The sequence below is a fragment of the Lissotriton helveticus genome, chromosome 7 (assembly GCF_964261635.1).
Source record: "Lissotriton helveticus chromosome 7, aLisHel1.1, whole genome shotgun sequence".
NCBI classification, from domain to species: domain Eukaryota; kingdom Metazoa; phylum Chordata; class Amphibia; order Caudata; family Salamandridae; genus Lissotriton; species Lissotriton helveticus.
In genome coordinates this window covers 1,296,182,972-1,296,204,597 of record NC_136068.1, presented here as the reverse complement: position 1 = coordinate 1,296,204,597, position 21,626 = coordinate 1,296,182,972, and the positions used below count along the sequence as shown (strand labels likewise).

The 21,626-nt window shown below is 45.5% G+C and overlaps 1 protein-coding gene and 1 pseudogene across 1 annotated transcript in view; one reads left to right on the top strand and one right to left on the bottom strand.

Moving 5' to 3' along the window:
* Positions 1–21,626, top strand: part of TRIM65 (tripartite motif containing 65) — a 159,452-nt gene that overhangs the window by 4,029 nt on the left and 133,797 nt on the right. The window lies entirely within an intron of this gene.
* Positions 17,626–19,174, bottom strand: LOC144767323 (dnaJ homolog subfamily B member 1 pseudogene; annotated as a pseudogene).

Genomic DNA, 21,626 nt, shown 5'->3' with positions numbered 1-21,626 from the left:
TATGACAAAAGCTTCATACAAGCTACTCTATGACAATATGAAGAGTTCCGCCACCTATAGTATTCTTACCTTTTTTCAATACCACCAACAGGATCACTCAGAACTTTGTGGCAAGGAGGCTATAGCAAGCCCAGACATACCTAACCGTCCTACCTTAGCAGCTATAGCCGCTAGGGACACACAGATCTAACACACTAGATGGGATTTTCATGCTCAATCTGTCAAGAGCGAGCAACAGGATTTACAAGGAACAGAGACCTAGAAAAAAAAACAGACCCAGTGTATTTCTCACGTAAGACAGAGCAACTTATAAATAAAACAACGCGCATCGTAACCTGTCAAGTGCAAGTTCATTGCCACCCGAACTGCTTGTTGGCTTACAATAACTGTAGCTCAGATACTAAACAATCAAGCCCTCCTAGTCCATTAACTCCACAAAGCTTACATCACCCATGCAGGCTCGACTTTGGACTTGCAGGCGTCACACACCTCTCTCCAGAGACTCAACCCCTGCATGGAGCGAATGGCAAGAGAACGTCTCCAGTAGCCCTGTGTAAGATGGGTCTCCTGTAGTAATGCTATCTGTCGAGCGGCGTTTTAACTAGGTGTAGACTGAGTAGCAATGCAAAGGAGTGTGCTTGCCCCTCACATTCCATGTAAGTATATGAAAGTGGGCCATGAGTGTTGGGGCATATCATCCAGTCTTCGGGATCCACACAAGTTGGTGATGGAGAAGTGTCGTGGGCTGCACAGCAGCGTAGTCTGTAGTGAAGTGTTGATACAGAAAGGGCTGCAGGCTGGATCAAATAAATACAATTCAATAACAATCAACCAGTAATACCATTAGAGCAGAGGCACGACATGTGTCCACCCCAAAAAAGTGAAGAGATGAACTCAACAAGAGCTAATCAGTCGTAGAGCTGAAGGGGGGAAAGCTAAGCAGCCAGTAGATTTACACCCCATATATTGCAATGGGATACTTTGGGACCCCATGTCTGCTACAAACTTGTGGCACCTGTTGGTATCCATAAACAGATGCAGGGTAGGCCTGGATCAGGTGACAGTTCCCAGAAGTGATGCCCAAATCTCCCCATTGAACAAATCTAAGTATAGTGCACGCTATTAGGGACAAACAGGTAAAATCGTGCATAATAACCATTAAGAAATTGCAAAGTGTTAGTTGATGGCTTTAACCATTGGTGGCTGCTCCCGTGGGAGTCGTAGCAGGCAAGAAAAGATCACTTGCCTGCCGGCCTGCCTGCCACCGCTTCTTCTCTGTCCTCTCCGCTTCTGTGTGAACCTGGAAGCACACAGGCTCCCAGACTCCCCTAAGCTAATCACCACACTGCTGTCGCCATGACATCAGCATCATGATTGGTCTGAGCGCTGTGGTTCGGTGCTCAGACAGGGACTGGGAGGCTGCGCATGATCTCCACCCAGGCTCTGCTTTACAGCACAGTGGAGAACATGCTAAGAGCACATGACTGTTTGGCTGGCCAGAGACGGCTGACCAAACTGTCATGCGCACTTAGACAGTGCCTTAACCACTCCTCGCCTTGCTCTGTAAGCAGCCCAGCCCCGCAGAACTGCCTCAGCATGAAATGATAATAGCAGCATGTTATTATCGTTTTATTTTTCCTTTTTTGCAGTGCTGAAAACCAGTGGGGCAACACTCCTCTGCCTTTATGGAGGAGCTACCCCTGGCTTTAACAATCATCAGATGATGTCATCAGACGTCTGTGGTGTGGCCTGTGGTCAGGCGGAAGAGTCTGCCCCAGAGGGCCATGTGGTTGAGGATCCTTCATTGCTAATGAACGGACAGAGTCTAAATCTGGCCTTGAGTTTTGGTCACGTTCACCTATCTCTGCAGCAGTTTGTAAGACCTTTCATCGTATCTGTATAATTTGCTCCAAATTTGGCATAGCTTTTAATTAGGTAATGCCCTGCATTGGCCGTCTCCTGTTACGACAATGATTGGGCATCCTGACGCAGGGAATAGTACTAAAGTCAGCAGATCGACCAGATGTAGACTGTCCCGCCGCCTTCAGCCAATCTCATGTATCTTCAGAAGAGTAAAAAAAATGTGTGTAGCCTTCTGGTACTTTTCTCAGATGCCTTGGAAAAAGGAGAGCATAGCGAATATCAAGTTCTCGTAAATGTTGCTTTACTGCGAGGAAGGAGCTGCGCTGTCTCTGCGCTTCCACAGTGTAATTCGGGAAAAACATTGTCTTGGCATGATCTACCGTGATCTCCCCCAGCTTGCGTGTTTCGTGCAAAATAGCGTACTTGTCTCTTTAATGCATCACACGGAACAAGAATGGTCTGGGAGTAGATCCAGAGAGCAGTCGGCGTACGGGGACACAGTGCGCTCGTTCCACTGTAAAGAACTGTGAGAAGGTATCCTGGGGCACCAGTTGCCTCATGCAGTGTTGAATATATCCGACAGCATGCGATCCCTCCTTTCCCTCTGGCAGTCGTACCACTCGTACATTGTTGCATCTTGATCGGGCCCTCCGCCTAATGCTCCAGGATTTCCAGACGCTCCGATAGTTGTCATATTGAGGAGTCCATGTCTCTGGTTTTCAGTGAAAGGTCTGCTTTAGTTAGTTCAGCAGTATGGACCTTGTCAGCAAGTTTGCAGTGAACCACATGGAGCAATGTGAGATCGGTTGTCACTTCATCTATCTTACTCTCTAATGATGTCCGCGTGGATTCCGGCATGGGGCAGATCCTAACAACTGCTGGTAGAACAGAGTCTAGCTTGTCACTGATAGAGACAGGAGGAGTGGCTTCCTCTGGTTGAGCTGCGTTATTCAGCAGCTGATCGTATTCCAAGTATTGAAGTCGCGCCCTGGGTGACAGCTTGGCTGACCCATGTCGCTGCGTGGTGCCTGGTATGTCAGTACGATGTGTCTACTCCTCCTGGGGCCCACTTGTCAATTCCCAAGAGACTGACAGCCCGAGCAGCCCCAAGATCCCAACACCGCAGCAGGGGCAGGCAGGCATGGGTGTCAGCCGAAAAACATTGAGGTGGCCTGCAGGGCAAGCTGTAGTTCACCCTCTCTCAAAGGGTAGCAGCAACTGTCACCAGGAGCACATTGTGTCAATGTCCAGTAGGTCCTCGTAGATCAGAGAGGGAACGTGTAGTTTTGGGCCCAGCAGTGGGTCATAGTTTATCGCGCAGCACATGGGCACTATCTCGGGGATACTGCACAATTTCAGGTACCAAAGTATACCAGCTCCCTATCAGCTGCTCCAGGGTGCGTTCAGTCCTCTCGTTTCCTCAGTCAACAAGCATTTACAATGCAATAGGTCTCGGGTTAATTAAGTTTGAGCTATTGGCATTGCTTAATGTTGCAACACCAATTGCACCAAAAGTCTATAAATTGTATGCCAAAAAAATGTGTATTTATTTTTGTAGCAGTGGTGGCATGCTGCGCTTTAGATGAATATGTTTGAAAGTAAAGTGCGCCATACTGCGATTGCTACAATAGTTATTTGTGGATGCGTTAACAATTGATGTGTGCACTGATGGCTGGTGGTGCCTGATGGAAGTGTACACTGATGGCTGGTGGTGTGTGTGCCTGGTGGAAGTGTGCACTGATGGCTGGTGGTGTGTGTGCCTGGTGGAATTGTGCACTGATGGCTGGTGGTGTGTGTGCCTGGTGGAAGTGTGCACTGCCGGCTGGTGGTGTGTGTGCCTGGTGGAAGCGTGTACTGACGGTTGGTGGTGTGTGTACCTGGTTAAAGTGGGCACTGCCGGCTGGTGGTGTGTGTGCCTGGTGGAAGCGTGTACTGACAGTTGGTGGTGTGTGTACCTGGTTAAAGTGTGCACTGACGGCTGGTGGTGTGTGTGCCTGGTGGAAGCGTGTACTGACGGTTGGTGGTGTGTGTGCCTTGTTAAAGTGTGCACTGATGGCTGGTGGTGTGTGTGCCTGGTGGAAGCGTGTACTGACGGTTGGTGGTGTTGCTGAATGGTGAACGTTGCAGTTGAGAGCCGTTTAATGTGAGGGGGGGCTTAAGGGTGATGGGGATAGTTTATTCGATGTATTAGTGAAGTGGGATTTTTCAAATTGATGTAATGTTAAAGAAGTTCAACTTCTTCCCTGTCCTAATAAAGCGTCCATTTACAGTGATGGAGAGCCCAGTTATTGTTCCATATTGGCCGATAGAATGTGTACATGGAGCAATCTCAAAGGGTTAAACACATGGAGAGATCAGGAAGGTTCTAACAACACATGATGATCTGAAAAGGAGTAAACAGATAGAAAGATCTGAAAGGGGTCAATACGTTTAGCTATCTTAACAAGAATAAATGTGTGGTGATCCTGAGGAGCAAACACATGGCTTTCTCTGACACTGCTGTGTTGGTGAAGGCCCACTGCTGAAAACCGTTGCAGTAAAGAGACCATGGCATCATCACTGGAAATAAACCAGATTAAAATTAAGCATTACAAAAACCTGAAAAGATGTGTGCGTAATTACAATTCTGTCACAGTAAGCACTTCGGAATAATACTCCTGCTGCAATTTCATGAATATCTCTCTCCTTGAAGATGATACGAAAAATACCAATAACTCGAGAAACGATCCACGCAAAAATCAACTTGCTTCGAATAACACTTAAAACTAATAACAACTGTGCTCGTTATGCTCATAAAGCTCTTCCTGATATCTAAGATGTATGAGTAGAATTATGGTACGTACAATTTTGCACCAGCATGCCAGTGGCACTAAAAAGATGTCAGAGCATGGTTTATTATTCAACAGTGCTAACTTTACTCACGGAAGTTACATTACCCGCTACCACCGACCAATGTAGGTACCAGGAGCTCATAGGGGTCTGTCCCCCACTGGTCAGCCTGGGCTCTTGGGGTTTTTCGGGACCACTACAGGGCTTCTCCCTAATTCAGCACAGGTCTCCCCTCAATGTCCCGGCCCCAGAATAACCAGTCACTTCTTGCCTTAGATATGTATGCAGCTCCCACATACCCTAAGCTGTTACTAAACTACCAACCAACACTGCACTTCAGTCCTACATACCCGTGCCTCACACTCATATACCCCTCCAATGACCCGAAATACAAGCATTTGCAATGCAATAGGTCTCGCATTATTAAAGTTTGAGCTATTGGTGTTGCATTATTATTAGCAATGCCAATAGCTCAAACTTTAATATTGCGAGACCTCTTGCATTGCAAATGCTTGTTTTATCAGGCTTCCACTTTCATTACATAGAGTTCAGGGTTGGGGGGGCGGGTCCGTCAGGCCTTGCACTGGAACACATGCATGGCCTCTAAACTCGGTAAACAAAGAGAAAGCCTGAGAGTATCAGAAGGGCAACTTCTCTTGGACAACAAATGTAATGTTTGTGAAACATCTGTGAACAGTCTACAAGAGGAAAGTAAATCGCGCACAGTAGTCAGTCTCTTTCTTAATACAGATAACAAGTTTTTTTAAGACAATAAACAGCCAGGAGCATGTGTACGACCCCACTATACGTGCTCTCATTTTAAGATAATGTAACGAAAAATGAAATAAGAAAAAAACCGATCCAAATTCTCACAACTATCATGAGATTTCTGGAGACCCTCAGTTTCCTCTATATTTTAGTTTGTAAGAACACGGCGGTCTGCAGTTCTGCAGCTCAGCTGACCAACGTAGGCTGTAATCATCCTCAAAAATATTCTGCGATGTAAACGCTACGTTGCCTCCTAGACGGAGTGAGCTTTATCCATGATACATTTAGTATAAAAATAGAACTGACAAACACTCCAAACATGAATGTGCGTTTGTATTGTAATTGCGAGGCGAATAAGTGGCATTCAGGTCTGTGTGAACTAGTTGCTATTATTAACATTTTATTAATAATTAATCTATAAAACACAGCAGCAAAGAAGTTGCTTCGCTACAAAGTAGAGATTAATTTTTCCGCCCCACACTGGCCGCAAGCTATCACATTTTGAAAGGGGCAGGTGGAAAAATAGAAAAATCTACGCACCCACCGGAAGTCAGGCAATGTCGCCTGTGACGGGGGCGGGGCCGCGTCCGGACCGGAAGAGGAGGCATGCGTATCGTGGCCCGGGGCTCCTGTGAGCGGTGGAGAGCCCCGGGCCCGCCAGCAGGAGGTTAGGCGAGTGTTGCGTGGCTCCCTTGACCAAGAGGGAGCCCCGTGAAAGGAGCTGGCAAGAGCTGCAGCGGCGGAGTCCCCCGAGATTGGCCCGGTAAGTTAGAAAGGGCTGGGGGGGGCTTGGTAACCTTGTATGTGTGTCTGTGTGCGAGGAGGGGGGGCAGCACTCGTGTGTCTGTGTGCGTGTGTATGTGCGTGCGTGCATGGGCGCTTGTGTGTGTGTCTGAGAGAATGCAGCGAGCGCGCTCGCGTGCGCGTGCTTGTTTCAAATCGCCTCCAAGGCGATGCGCGCGGCCAGGATTGTCTCCTGGGAAGCTCACACGCCGACAAAAGGTTCTCGGCGGAGACGCGCTTCCGCGCGTTCAGCCGAGACCTAAAAAACGAGCACGCTCAAAGTGTCTGCTCCACTGCCAGTGGGAAGCCACGCATGAGTGAGGGACCGACTCATTCACCTTTAAAAATGTCTAACATGTTTTAATGAAACTCAAGGCAGCAGCTCCTCGATTCTCAGTAGCAAGTGGCACCTTAGCAGGCTCTTCGCCCCCTCCAGGGCGCACCAGTGCCTCCTGCAATCCGGGCAGCGGCGCACAGCCTACACACTGTGGCACGTTATCTCCTGGTGTTCGAAATCATCCACCTTCACCTCACAAGCTGCTCATGGCTTCCGACGTAGCTCGGTTAGAGTGACTAACTGGCATTGGTATAAATTCAGGAAGGTAAGTGTAAAAATTCAGGACAGGGGGTCAAAATTCAAGACAAATATTCAGGACATAAGGTCAAAATTCAGGACAAAACTTTGGGACAAAAGTTAAGTTTTACAGACACTTCAGAGGAAGTTGCACTATAGTATAAAAGTAAGCAAATAGACCACCACTTAAGTCCAAGTCAAAATAAATTGTATATTAGGTTGAGACAATCGTGCCCTTCACGGTTTTCGGTATGCTTGCCGCTTTGAGCAACTGTGAAGGTCTTTTTGTGGTATTTCATATGATTATAATCTATTTATATGGTTACTGCACTAGGTTGTCTAGTCTGATCATTTGTTTACAACTCATGGTCCTGAGCAGGCATGTTTGGTGAGGGAAGTGCTCAGGAAGATCCGCTCAGATACACTTTGTTACTAGCATTTCATCTCATATCTGAGTGCCATTGTGAGATGTAAAGCGGCACGCATAGGTGAAGTAAAGTGAGGATTGTTGTGATGAACCCACTATAGGGAATGCATTATTGATGTTTTAGCAAGTGGAATCTGACTTTGCTTATGTAGGCTTTGCAGAGAGTTGCACAAGCTGACGGAAGTCACAAAGGTGCTTTTCCCTACAGCTTTCATAAAGAATGTACTGTTGATACACTATTACATAGTTTATTTTGACGCCTTGCTTATTGCTACAAACACAATATGCAGCTCAAGCACAGCTCATGGCACTATGAGGCTTTCCCTGAAACCTTACCCCTAACACCATCCATTCACTCATCCATCCAACCATTTACCCTTTCACCAAAGCCATCCTTTCACTCATACATCCACTCTTCCACCCATCCATCCATTTACTCATCCATCCAACCATTTACCCTTTCACCCATCCAGCCATCCTTTAACTTACTTATCCTTCCACCCAGTCACTCATCTGTCCACCCATTCACCCTTTCACTCACCCATCCATCCATCCTTCCTTCCAGCTCTCCACCCTCCCTTTCACCATGTATGCATTCTTTCACTCATCCATCTTTACATTTTTCTTTTCACTCATCCATGCACCCATTCGCCCATCCATTTTGTCAATCATCCATCCATGCTTTCACTCATCCATCCATCCATCCTCCCCTTCTCTCTCCATTCCCCTTTCACTTAGCCACCCATCGTTCCATCCATGCACCCATCCACTTGCAGACAGAAGAGGCTCATCAAGAACTTCACCTTCACTGAAGTTCCTAAAGCAAGGGTGGGGTGGGTTGTGGGAGGCTTCTCTATGCCCCTGCACATAGGCAATCTGAAAATTTGGAAGTCATGAGTCATGCATGATTCACAGTGCCAGGACGCAAGGTGACTGTGACATGGTGTTGTTTCCAGGGTGTTAAGTGGGATGAAGAAACTGGGGGTCTCTCCAAAGGGTGTGTCTGATGTAATTAAGGGCGTGGCATAAAACAACCCAGCTAAAAATATGTGCTGAGCATAATGTGCCGCCCGACTGGTATTTTGTTGTTTCTATCATTGCATTCAGTAACTTTAGAGCTTCAACAAGCCATGGCTATTGGCTTTGTCAATGGGTGTTAGTTGCATAAAATAAATAAAAAAGCAGCAACTATGGCTTTGTTTTATATAATAATAAAAATGCTTCAGCTCTGAAATGATGAGACTGTGTAAGAACTATAACCTCTTCTTTTTAACTTTGTACATTTGTTTTGTACATTTCTTCCACAAAACCCTAACGGAATGCCCTGCCTTAGACAGTGGCAGGAGGAAGCCCACCAGATGCTGTAACTCCTCAAACTGGCCCATTGTCATTCTGTATGTGACAATCAGCCGTATACAGAATGTCAATGGGCGACGTGGGGCTGCTCTTGTGCTCTGAAGATGAGTGCAAGGCAGCCCCATCAGGGAGCTGAGGCTTCTCACAGGGGAACAGCTCTGCTCCCTGCAAGGCCCAAAATTATGGACAAAAGGTGTCCATAAAAGGGATTCTCACGGACAACGGACCTGAGGTCCAAATTGCGGACGGTCCGTGAAATTTACAGATTATTGGTCACCCTAAGCTCATGCACTTTTCTCACTGGCCCTCAGTCACACAGTGTGTCCCGCTCTCTGCTGCAGAGACCGGACCCAGGAGTCACCGGTCCCAGCCTTGGTTAGATTACTCTCTGTCGCAGGTTCGCCCCATATGAGATGGACTTGTGCACTGTAGGCCCTCGTCCGGGCCTCTGCATACGGTCAAGGCTGGTCTCCTTTCCTCCCTCTCAGTGTTACAGGCTTGGTCCCAGGGGGCCGCAGCAGCAAGTGGGGATGTGGGGAACAGGTTTGGAACCAAGGATGGCGGGTTCCCATCAGGATAAATGCCTAATTATCGGGGTGAGTGAGGCAGCTTGCATAGAGTGCGTCATCCATGTTGGCTTCCTTAGCCACACCCATAAGAGACAACTATTGATGCTATGAACTTTCAATCACCCAAGCTTGGCATACAAGTTGACCTAAACACCATCGCAGTATTCAACTCTGCAGTTGATACCAAGCTAGAGGCCTTAAACAACCTAATGTCTAGGGTACAAATATACCAACACCAATTTCGATTCCATGTCACTGCTCCTAAATCTTGGGAAAACTGAGTACATTAACCCATTTTTTAAGCAGTTTGGTCGAAGACATGAAGAAAAGCAGCAGACAACCAGTAGCATCATACTCTGCAGAAGAGAGCACCAGCATAAAGGCTGACACAACCCCTAAAACAGTAATAAGGGTACAGCTGTTCAAGAAAATAAACCTTACCCTTAAACTTCTTAATTTGCTCAAAGTGTTTGGGGGACAGAAACATTCTGACACTGGGAAATCGAAATATCACCCTACCAAGAGTATCCATATCCAATTCTCTTAGCAGCTATTGCTACCAATGTCGCTTCTCAAAAAAGGCAGGGAGACCCACGCAACAGCCATTATAGAGAACGAGAATACAAGACATAGAGCCGGAAAGAAGGTGCCAATTTATCCTCCCATCTCAATTTTGAGGAACTCCATCGGCATAATGAACATAAGTCAAAGGGAACAAATAAGAACAATCCTAGGGATGGCCAGCGCCAATGCATAAGAGTCTCATAGTAGGATCACTTGCAGTAAAGCAGACTGGCCCTGGCTTGCCTCTGTCCAGACGAAAAATTATGTCTTATGAATAGGGAACGTGACATCGCCTCGACAAATCATCCAGGCATCAAGAGTTACTGATATAAGTGACTCCCCTCCGGCTACAATTTATATCTGTTCTTGGAAGAGCTTAGACATTGGTAAAAAAATGTCTCTGACCCAGAAATTGTTGAGTACCTGAGGACATTTCACATCATTCTTCTACAAGAGACCCGGGCGGAGTATTCAATGTTGCTGATGGGGTTCCTGGAATACAACAAGATAGCCCTAAGAACAAGCCATAAGGGCCGGCCAAAAGTTATCCTCCGATTATATATTTCAGATCAGGTAAACATAAAACGAGAAGAGTTAACTTACTCCGAATGCGGCTCCAGGTTATCTTATTTAATGTTTACATGAGACCCATATACAGGTGAAAATCAGCAGTCATAACGAAACTGTCCTCAACAACAAAATGAAGAACCACAACAATATTACATGATTATTACAAGGAATTTTAACTCAAATCTGTTTCATCCGGCCAATACAGACGAAAAAAACAATAGCTCAAAATGAAGTGTAGAATTTTACATCTCATGTTATCCCGGCCTCAAGAAAGAAATATTTCTATGGCATTCGCCTTGCTTCACTTATGACAGCATCAGGCCTGCGTATATTAAATGGAAGACTTGCAGGGGACAGGCCCCCTGCCTGAACACAGATCTTGCAAAACATTACACAGCAATAGATTATTCAGCAGCCTAAGTGTCCCTCTTCAAATACATCATAGATTTCAGGATAGAAGAACGCAAAGAGAGTGATGACAATCCACAGATGATAAACTTGAATTACAGGCAAAACTCGCACGGAGCACTTAACATCTTATTATTATTATGGCAGTTTATAAAGCGCCATGGTTACTCCATTACGGAGTGTCCGCGCGCTGAATTCCATTCAGAGGCTGATATCATGAAGAGCATAAAGTATAGGGAGATTCTAGGATCTTAGTCTCCGATCCAACTACAAAATACTTGAAAAGATTACACTGACCAGTAATGTTGCAGGAAGCCATTTTCCAAAACTGCACAAACCAGCTGAATGGGAAAGACCTGTAATGGATATCTAAACAGCTGATCTGGCTAATAAAAGAGTGAATAGAGAATATCATCTACTAAAAAACAATAATTCTAATAAAGCTCTGCAGGAAAAGTCGAGGCAGCTGAGATGAAAATATAAAAGGGCAGTTTGGCAAGCCAAAAAAGATCATATGGATATATTCTGGGCAACAATGCTCCACAACTGCAAAACCAGAAATAACAAACCTTCCTGGCAAATGATTAGAAAATTATTAGAACAATTGACGAGGATCCAACAGCAGCTTACAATACAAACATAGCAGAGGAGGTCTGGGTACAATATCTGATGAATCATTATTGCTCCATTACATCAGCTGACCATCTCACTAGATGTTAGAAAAACACAAGTGAAAGCAAAGATGATCAGGAGGATGTGAAAACCAACAGACCACTCACGTCAAACAAAACCCGAATGATGGAAATCTCAATCTTGATTGGGCAGTCGGAATACTGTTGCCACCAGGGTTTTGTAGATCAAAAAGTATGCCCCATAGAGAAACCATAATAAAGACGAGAAGAGCAGATGAGGCTTGACCCAAACAGTTTACAATCAGTTGATTTTAGGTCAAGCATCAAATTCTGGGCTAAAAGACTCCACATCATGTATAGCGCAGAAGGCGATAGGAGCAACCCAGCCAACTATTGTCTGATCGCTTTGCTTGATATAGATTCTAAGCACTATGCCAGTTTGATATAATAATATCTCTTAGAATAGGCAGACAGCCTGGAGCTCAATCTTTGCAAACAAACTGGATTCCGTGCAGGGCAGATTATCAAACTCAGCCGCCCTTACAATGTGCATGGAAAAAGTCTTCAGCACAAAAACCACCATATACACTATTTTTATAGACATGGTTTCCCGAGATTCACTCAGGCAGAAATTAGCACGAGCTGTGAATCAATCAAATCTAAAGGAAGCCATCCAATTATTTTACTCCAAAACATGGCTTCATGTGAAGAGTGGAGATTGCACCAAGCTCTCCTAATTTCAGTCTGCTCAAAACAGGATTGCATTCTCATGCCCCTGCTGTCTAACATCTATAGATTAAGCCTGTTGAGATTCAGACATACTGAAAACCCATGCGTCAAAACTGTGGGGGCGGAGGGGGGTTGGGGGGGCAGTGCCCTGACTCATGTTTGGTGTACCTACAACCTGCTCTTAATGAGATTGACACCTGTAGGGCTGCAACGATTCTTCGACACACACTTTGACGTCACGCTGCGGAACAAATTGGAAATCAATCTCGCAAAAAATAAAGACATGCATTCAGCAAGAAGCTTAGCACACCTTACACTTGGTACATCTATGGAAAACGGTTCACCTGTGAGACACAATATAAAGACCTCTGGGTAATATTTGGCGCCAGGGGCACCAGCATCCCACATATGGAGGCAATGAAATGCTAAGCACCCTCTCTGACGGCAGGTTTTACAACCCTCTCAAGATCATTGTATGGCCCCATTTTAGGACCACTGCAGAAGGCCATGGCGTTTAAATGTCTGTAGGTAGCTGGCTCTGTATATACTATACCAAAGAGAGGTATAGTGTGCACAGAGTCCAGTGGAACCCCAAAGGTAGGCAGAGGCAAATTTAGATAGAACCTTACTCTATTTGTGGTAGTGTGGTCGAGCAGTAAGGCAGTATCAGTGGACAGTGTCGAGCATTTGTTGTACACACTCCGTCAGCAAATGAGTTCACACACTCAAAGACTGAACTTCAGACCAATTGTTTTTGTATAAAAATATTCTTTTAGTTATTTTATTTTCTAGAACCAAGCAAGCCTGGCACAGGTAAGCGATAAATACTTTACAGTAGTAATGCAATTGAAATACAGTTTGAATGATAATTGTATAGGCTTTTTAGTAAAATAGCAGGTAAGTAACTTTTGAGCTTACTAGGCTTATACAGAGTAGTATACCTAGATACTACTCTGGGACATTTCTCGAAAACAGGTAAGTAAAATCTTTTTTGGTAGATTATGCAATTGTAAAGAATTTCTTTAGTTTCTCAAACTCCACACTTCGAAATTTTTCACAGAAAAACAGTCCGTATTATCCTGTGGAGGAAAATAGTGTTATCCGTTTTGAGGTAAGTATTTGGTAGTGGGAGTTGAGGTTCTGGGGGTAGGCTCAGGGGTCCACCAGGGTCAAGCATGCACTATTGTTACACCCTCAGCAGCACTAGGGCAGCCGGGTTCAGAGTGCTGAGGTCCAATGTTATCCAATGGGGGATAGGGGGCCTCCAGTTGGTGGCTGCTGGCAAGCAGGCCACTGGGTTGTGGCAGCAAAGCTCATGGACTTTAGCTCAGGGCAAATGGGGAAACAAATTAGCACCAAAGGTGCACCCTCAGCGGCACTAGGGCGGCTGGGTGCAGGGTGCTGTTGCGACGTCGGACGCCCTGTTGGTTTCAATGGAGAACTTCCGGTTTGCAAAAGCACTGCAGGCAGGAAGACAAAGGTCTTTTGGGAGTGACCACCACTTCGAGAGGTAAGTTAGGAAGTTAGTAGTTGGTTAGGCACCGTCGGTTTGGGCACACAAGGCCGTGGAGCATCGGGTGCAGGGGTGCCTTTTGGGGTCGGATCTTCTTTCCAGCTCCTGTTCGCGGTTAGGGGGGCCTTCTGGACTTAGACTGCAGGCGTCGGCTGGAAGCTTGAGGCAGGTCAGGGGTCACCGGATCTTGGGTCAGAATCGCCAGGGTGACCTCCTCGTGGTGTTTGCCCACTCGAGCTTGGGCCGTGGACGGCGGTTCCAGAGTGGTGCGGTTTCCGGCCAAGGCCAGGGGTTGCAGATGAACAAATCCAGTGTTCACGGGGGACAAAGTCTTTGGAGTTGAAGGCAGGCAGATTCTCTGGGGTTTTCGAGGTTGCTGGCTGCAAGATACACCGGGATTACGCAGGAGCAGGTTCAGGGGTGTGGAATTTTTAAAATAATCTACTTGGCCAAGGGACAAAATGCCACTGAGATCTACATGTCCTGTAAAATCCACTTGTCCCACCTACTCCCGTCCCTACAACAATTAGAAGGGCTAACAGAGAAACATTCAATATATTTTTGTTTTATTAAAATCAGCAAACAATTAAATGCTTTATAATAATGCAAATCTACCATCCATGTTACCAATAAATAAAATAAATGAAAAACATTAGAAATTATGTGTAACTGACTGCTCGAGAAAGATGATTGATGGATAAAATAAAGGAAAGAATGAACAGAAAGAAAAAAATTAAAGGTAAAAGAAAATAAGGCAAAAAGAAAGGAAAGAAAAATAAAGAATGAAGGTAGGTAATATAGAAAGGAATGGAAAAAGTGAAGATAAACAGGAAAGGCAGAAAAGAAAGAAGGAAAAAAGGAAGACAAAAAGGAAATAAATAAATTGGAAGGAAAGAGGGTACCAAGTATAAAGAAATATTGGATACTAAAAACCAAGTTACACACCCCACCTATATTTCAATATAACTGCAGCAAATTAAACACCATAAAATGTGTTTTTTCCCTGGACAAAGTTGATCAAACAACCACTGGTGAAAGAGAGTCCAGGAATGCCATGAAATAGCAGCAGTCAACTTCAAACAGAATTTACAACAGCGCTGGAAGCACATAGGAACTGATAAAGCTGAAATATGCCATGGGCTCACTTCAAATGTGTCCTACTATCACATCTGGCAACACTGGTACTAAAGGAACCTCCTTGAGTGTGCATGTGCATCTTGTAAAAGAGAATAATGCACTGCAGCTACTCAAAGTGACTTTAACCGGAGGATTAAGTGATGATGCTAACCCACATCCCCATGCTGTAGTGGGAGGAAGCACATGGAAATGACAACAACAGACCAATAGGTGAATAGAGGTGGCGGAATGCCCCATTAAGTAATATTATACATATTATTTTAGTAAAATCAAAAGGTCTTGGCTAAAGCCAGACCTAAAAGTGATGACGCAATCACGTCGCACCACTTACACATGCATGCTTGATGATCATGTACATTTATCAGAAAGCTGCACGAGCAGAATGACTTTTTATTTACTGCCTGATCAGAGAAGGATCTTGCTTTTCTGACCTATTGGTTTTGCCAGTGCTTTTTGGCCATGCTGTGCATCATTAGCAAAAAGCTTTTGGCTGATGCTGTGTAGCATTGTGAATATAAGAGGAAAAACAAACAGCCATGATGATAACTGGACAATTTCCTAGGCTCACAGATTTATGAGGATGTGTGCAAATGCGGGCATCATCATAAATGCATGCACCTACGAAATAAAGGGGTACATGTTTGGGAAATATGTATTTACTGATCAAAAATGGACCCCCTTTGGCTTGCCTACAGACACAGAAGCCTATTTCATGCCCCACCACGGAGCTAGAATCTCACTGATTGTGTCTTATCTGAAATGTATAAGTAGAAAATGGAACCCTCATGCTCGATTTGCCCGCGCCATCAGTCTTAACATTCTATGATGTACCACACTGCGTGCATACCATTGAACCAAGAGGCAAGGCAGTTGTCATGTGAACACTGTACTTTGGACAGAATATTATAGAACATTGTCGTCTATTAAGTAAAAAACAACAGGTTTTTGTATGGCTGGTATTCTGAACGCATCCATTTGAAAGTGCTTCCATTCTTCATTATGAAGATAATGTTTTGATGAAATAAATATTTGCCTAAGATCACACAAATTAAGCATGGAATCCATTTTTTATTCAGCCAGGTTCTCTTTCACAAAAGAGAACCTAAATAGTTCCAGACCGTCATGAAGCATTCTGCAACATCACAAATAGCAGAGTTTGATATTATTAGTACATTGAGGCGGCTACTATGTTCTATGGAAAACAACGTTCACTTTTCAAAATAAATTTATTTTTCACCCACATTCTGAAGCCCTGCCATGGCGTTTTAGGTCTTAACAAACAATTATGAGAATGGTGCAATTTACGCGTCGTGCCTCTGTTCCAGACTGACAGGACCCTCCTCAAGAGTAGACATAATCATCATAGTGAGTCCTGCAAATGCAATGCCACCTTTGCGCCTCCCTCTAATGATGTGATACTCTGGAGGGTACCTCCATACCCATTATCCAGTATTGCCAGTATCCTTTAACAATTTTTAGCAAGCTTGCAGCTCAAGAATGATAAATGACAGTGCTGACGCTGATGCGCCGCCGCAGCTTATAAAAATGCGCACAATGGGCCAAATGAAGCTTAAAAAATAGAAGGCACTGGTCAATTGAGTATTTTCTCACACAAATGGGAAAAATATTACCGATTTGTGAGGAAAATTGCCCAATCTGGCACCTCTTTCACAAGTCTGGTGTGAAAGGGAGTTTGAATCTGCTCTGCCCACCAATGGAAAGGTGCACAGTCTGCACTGCTCCAACAGCAGCGATGAGGTCGATGGGAGCCCGCGCCTCCTGCAACCACAAAAGTATCTCAGTACACAAGGTCCGTCACAGCAGGCGCAGCAGTTCTATTCTATTCAGAGCGATCTGCTCGAAAAAATAACGTTTGTGAACACTCTAGCAGTGCTTTAACAAAAAAAGATATTTTAATCACTGTCTTAAGTAGATTACTTACAAGAGGCGAGATTTACAGAAACACTGTCCACGATTCTCAGAAGCTCCACAGAAGCAAAGGCCCTTACGCCTGAAAATGGACATTACCAGAGATGAAAGGATTTTTTTAAAAAAATGAAAGCATTCCAACCCCCTAAAATGTCCATGCAAAGGATGGGAAAGTTAAAACCTCTCCCCTTCCAGTAACATCTGATAGCGACTTTGACACTTCACAAATAAGTGCTTTCCCACCTCATTGAGAACTCCCCTCACTCAGCTGCATCCAGTCAGGAGAAATGGTATCCCTGTATGGCAGGCATGCAACGCTCATTGGGGTCAAAGGGATTCAGCCCCCATTCTCTTCCCCCAACCCCTGTCGTGTGTGTCAGTCCGGGCTGAGACAGCTTCGCAGGCACACACACAGCTACACCCGAGTACTTCACAGGTCTTTCAAAGACCATTCACTTGTTAACGAGGCTTTTATTGTGCTTTCACCCCTTCTCCGAGTTCCTGCATCACCACTATCTGCCTATGGTTGAAAGATTACCCCCCCCCCCCCACCCCCGAAATGTGGCTCTAGTTGCGCCTCTGCTGTCTGGCTTATTTTAATTTCATATGCAGATGTTCAAGTCTGCGCTATACAAATTCGAATTTACATTTTTTATATTTTACAAGAATCTAACCCTCGGTGCACAGTGAAGTCATGATACCCGGCTGTATATCGGTGAAAATCAACAGCTTGCCAAAGTGCAACCCCAAGTTTCACACACTGAGACTAACTTTGGTCAGGCCCAGTAGATAAAAACTTAACATGAAACGAGTTTTAATACAAGAGTGTATAAGCATGTTACTATTAAATATTTCTGTGTAACTCTTGCTTTTAAAATATTTTCATCAGGCCATACAGCGCCCTCTCCTGACAAATTATATCAGCTGTAAACAAACACCAACTTTCCGGTTCGATTGTCTTGTCGGCGTTGTGGCTATGCGGGCAGTATCCGCTCCAGTATTTCTTTTGAGGAAGGAGGAATTTAGTCTGGGAACTTCGCTTCAGATTCGAGGATGAGGTCGCCCTGCTGCTCTGGGGCTTTGGGTGGCAGGAGGCATTCGCCTGGGATTCTCAGTTTCAATAACGTCATCCTTGAAGCCGGTGGGATGGTCCTGTGGTCCAGGGTCGGAGCATTACTGGTACATTCACAGAAATGCCTCTCTCGGGGTGATATTTGCTCGGTGGATAATGTCTGAGCCTTCCCACTAAAGACTAGATGGGGTTTATCTTTCAGAACAAACACTAGATCAGAGTGGATGTTTGTGGGTGCTTCATCTCCTTCATTAGGGAAGGTAATCTTCGTACCCTTTCTTGATTTCTATGTTAATATGATCTCGTCCTTCGGAGTGTGCATTTCTGCCGTCTGTATTTAAGCGCTTTCAGAAATCTTCATTTACTGCTGCGGCCAGTGTAGATTTCATCAAGATGCCTTTTAAGCTCACGCACTACTGGAGGGTCTTGCTTTTTGCTGATGTGATCATGTCCTCGCCGAGCCCGCGGAAACCCCGTTACCTAATCCACCGGCCCCCATCCCAAAGCTGGCAAATGTGTCATTAACTTGCATGGCCTCGTTTCGTTCTGTGCACTGAAGAACGTATCAAAAGGATTGCGTTCTCTGAAGAACTGTGAAAACATAGCATGAGGATCGCAGTGAAGTGTAACTGAATGACGGGTCATTAAGGTCCACCGAGCCCGCCACCCATGCCCTTCATAATTATCTGCACCGTACTTGTCGAAGAACTCTCGTTTTTTGTGGTCACTAACAACGTCTGAAGCAGCCTGGCTCCTTGTTTTTGTCAGGGTGGTAGCGCAGCGCGCCTGCTTGCGATATGTTGCTTTTTTGACCTCCTCTTCTCAGGCGCCACGGCGTGCCAGGGCTATGTTTTTGCACTAATTAATCTTTTTGCCCATGGTTGCTAAAAAAAAAAAATCGCACCTCTGTCACATTATCATACAATCAAGTAAAGTATAGTTTTATGCGAGCATCCAACCTCACACTTCACGATACTAACAATACGCAAACCTGCTTATTTTACCTGAATGTGAGGCTCGCGCCGACACAGACTACTGCTTGCAGAGGCTGAGTGACGTTTCAGCCCCACAGCCAATCACTGGCTAGACTCCAGTCATGGGCTGCTAGCCAATCAGATGCAGCCAAAGGCTCTCTGCAAGCTTCTGATTGGCTGTGAGCCCCAGAGTGCCCACAGCCTGTTGTCTACTTGTCCGTCGGACGTAATAGACAATAAATCTTCTTGCCCATCAACAAAAACAACATGGTTCGGGCGTCGGGCGATAGGATTCCCCCACCCCTGAGGTTTGAGGTGGATACAGGCCGGTAGGGCTGGGGCCTAGTCAGTGGGCATCTTCCTCTTGTTACCTGCTGCACAGTTGTTCGGTCCTTCTTCTTCTTCTTCTTCTTCTTGCAGGATCTTGTCTGCCGAAGCAAGGTTCAGGGATGCCTCTAAATACAAGATTTGGGGCATTACAGGTAGGTAAACGTCAGGGACCAATGGTTCCCTTCCCTGGGGTGGGTGCACCCCGTATTAGGCCACCCTCCAGTGGGAGGGGGGCATGAGCCTGTCCCTGGTTGGCTGAGTCCTCCCCATCTTCAAGATGGCGGAACTGAGAGTTGTGCTTCACCTCGCCTCTCCCACCTGAGGGGTGGAGTTGGCAGAGGTGGGCACACCTCTCTTCCTCACTTGTTTTTCCCGCCGGTTCTTCCGCCCAAAGTGTGGGTCAGAACCAGTGGGGACCAGTTGCTGAAAGCAGCAAGTGGCCTGGGGAAGCTCACAAAGGTGGCAAGCCTTTGAAGCTTCCTCTTCGTGAAACCTGCCCATCCTGGGGTAGGAGGCTTGGCATCTCGTCCATGGATGTGCATTGTTTCAGGCCCCAGAGAGCAGCAGGCTATCAACCCAGGGGTCCAGAAACATATCTGGCGGTGGCAGCTGAAAGCAACCACTCAGCCTCGACACTAGTGGTAGGTTAGTTTTCAGGGGGCATCTCTAAGATGCCCTCAGTGTGCATTTTTCATTAAATCCCGCACTGTGTGGGTTCAATGTGCTGAGAAGTTTGATACCAAACTTCTCAGTTTTCAGTGTAGCCATTATGGTGCTGTGGAGTTTGTAATGACAAACTCCCAGCACCATGTACTCTTAATGACCGCACTGCACTTAAAATGGCTAAGAATGGACTGAGAACACTGTAGGGGTACAGGGCTCAGGCACTGGTACCCTCACCACTGGTATAATGCACCCAGCTAGAGGGGTGACTGATCTATGCCAGGGCAGTGGGTTTTAGGCATGGCACACATGGATGTGTGCCATGTTGACTCTTCACTTTGCCCTGCACCAAGACACGCAGCCTGCAAGGGCAGTGTGTGAGTGTCAGGGTACAGGACCTCTAAGGGTGGCACAATAAGTGCTACAGCCCTTAGAGGCCTTCTCTGGTCACAGTGCCCTGGGTATCTGTGGTACCATTTACCAGGGGTTGACCTGTGGCCAGATATGCCAATTGGGTTTAGGCTTCAGTGCAGTTTTAGGGAAAGAACATTGGCCCTGGGTACCTGATTAGCAGAAGCCCAGGACACACTTAGTTAAAGTACATCAGCAATTCAGCAAAAAGTGGGGGCAATCATGTAGAAAGAGGACACTTTCTCACAATGTCTACCAATGGTCACCTATAGCTGTGAAATCATACTGGGAAAGTTGTCCAGGGTGTTAGATCTATTACTAGCCAAAGCCTACGAGGCAGTGTATAAGCTTCCAAATTACACCTCGCAGATTCGAATGCGCTTGGAATTTCGACATTAAAAAGCCCTTTTTCTCAAGAAGTATCATAGATATAAACATGCTGATGAAAACTCTCAAGCGCTATATGCCCAGAAAGAATTATATACAGAACGCGTGTCCATATTTAGCCCCACATTAGCAAAAGCACAGCAATCACTACAAGCTTCCAAATTATGGTATACCCAGGTGTCACCAAACGAATAAATAAAACAATTTATGACCATATCCCGCTCCTTGCAAGAGGATTAAGCATCCTTGGTGAATAGGGCTCATGCCTGGAAAGTTAATAATACCTACAGGCCTTTTAAATGCCAAACCGTTTTTGAGTAGGGGTATGCGCACCATATAAAACAATGCAACTCCAGCTAGGTGTTCAACCAACACTTGGCTAAAAAATTACCAGGGCAATAGTCTGCAAATTGTGTGGCTCTGGGAAAGAGACTTTGAGCCATGACCCCTGTATTTTCCCCAGAATGCTACCTGATTAAAGAGAGATGCTACCAAGGGTTTTCCAGCAAGCCACGATAGGAATATGCAGACAGGCTCTCATCACAGCATGTAACCCTGAGCACATCCAACTAAATGTATGGATGGTGAAGTTTTTAGCAATATTCGACACCAGGGTAAAGGCCGTCATGGAGCAGAGCAAACCTCAAAATTGCTGTGACAGTGAACCCAAGGTCGAAGCATGATGTTGTTGCTGGCGGTGTGACTCGACCACCTTGTTCTCTCTTGTGCCTGAAAAGTGAGTGCAGGGAAATGCCGTGTCCACTGCCTAACATACTATTCATATAAACACTTGCACTTTTATCACATATTTAATGCTCTGAGGCAATTTCATTCTAGTCTGCTGTTCATATATATATATATATATATATATATATATATATATATAATTTGTGCGAAAAGGGGTGAGTGTTTGATTTGTTCAAACGCTCCGTCCATCATCCCCTTTTGTATCGCGAAAACAATTCCCATCACCTCCTTACGGCGAACTGAAGAAACGGACCACCAGGACATTCGAATGGTGGCCAAAAGCGGTACCCTGCCATAAGTGTGGCAGGGTATGCTCAGACGTGAGTCCCTTGCTCACTTTGCCACTGGATTCAAGCAAGCCGGGCTGAAGACGGCTGTACTGCCAGAAACC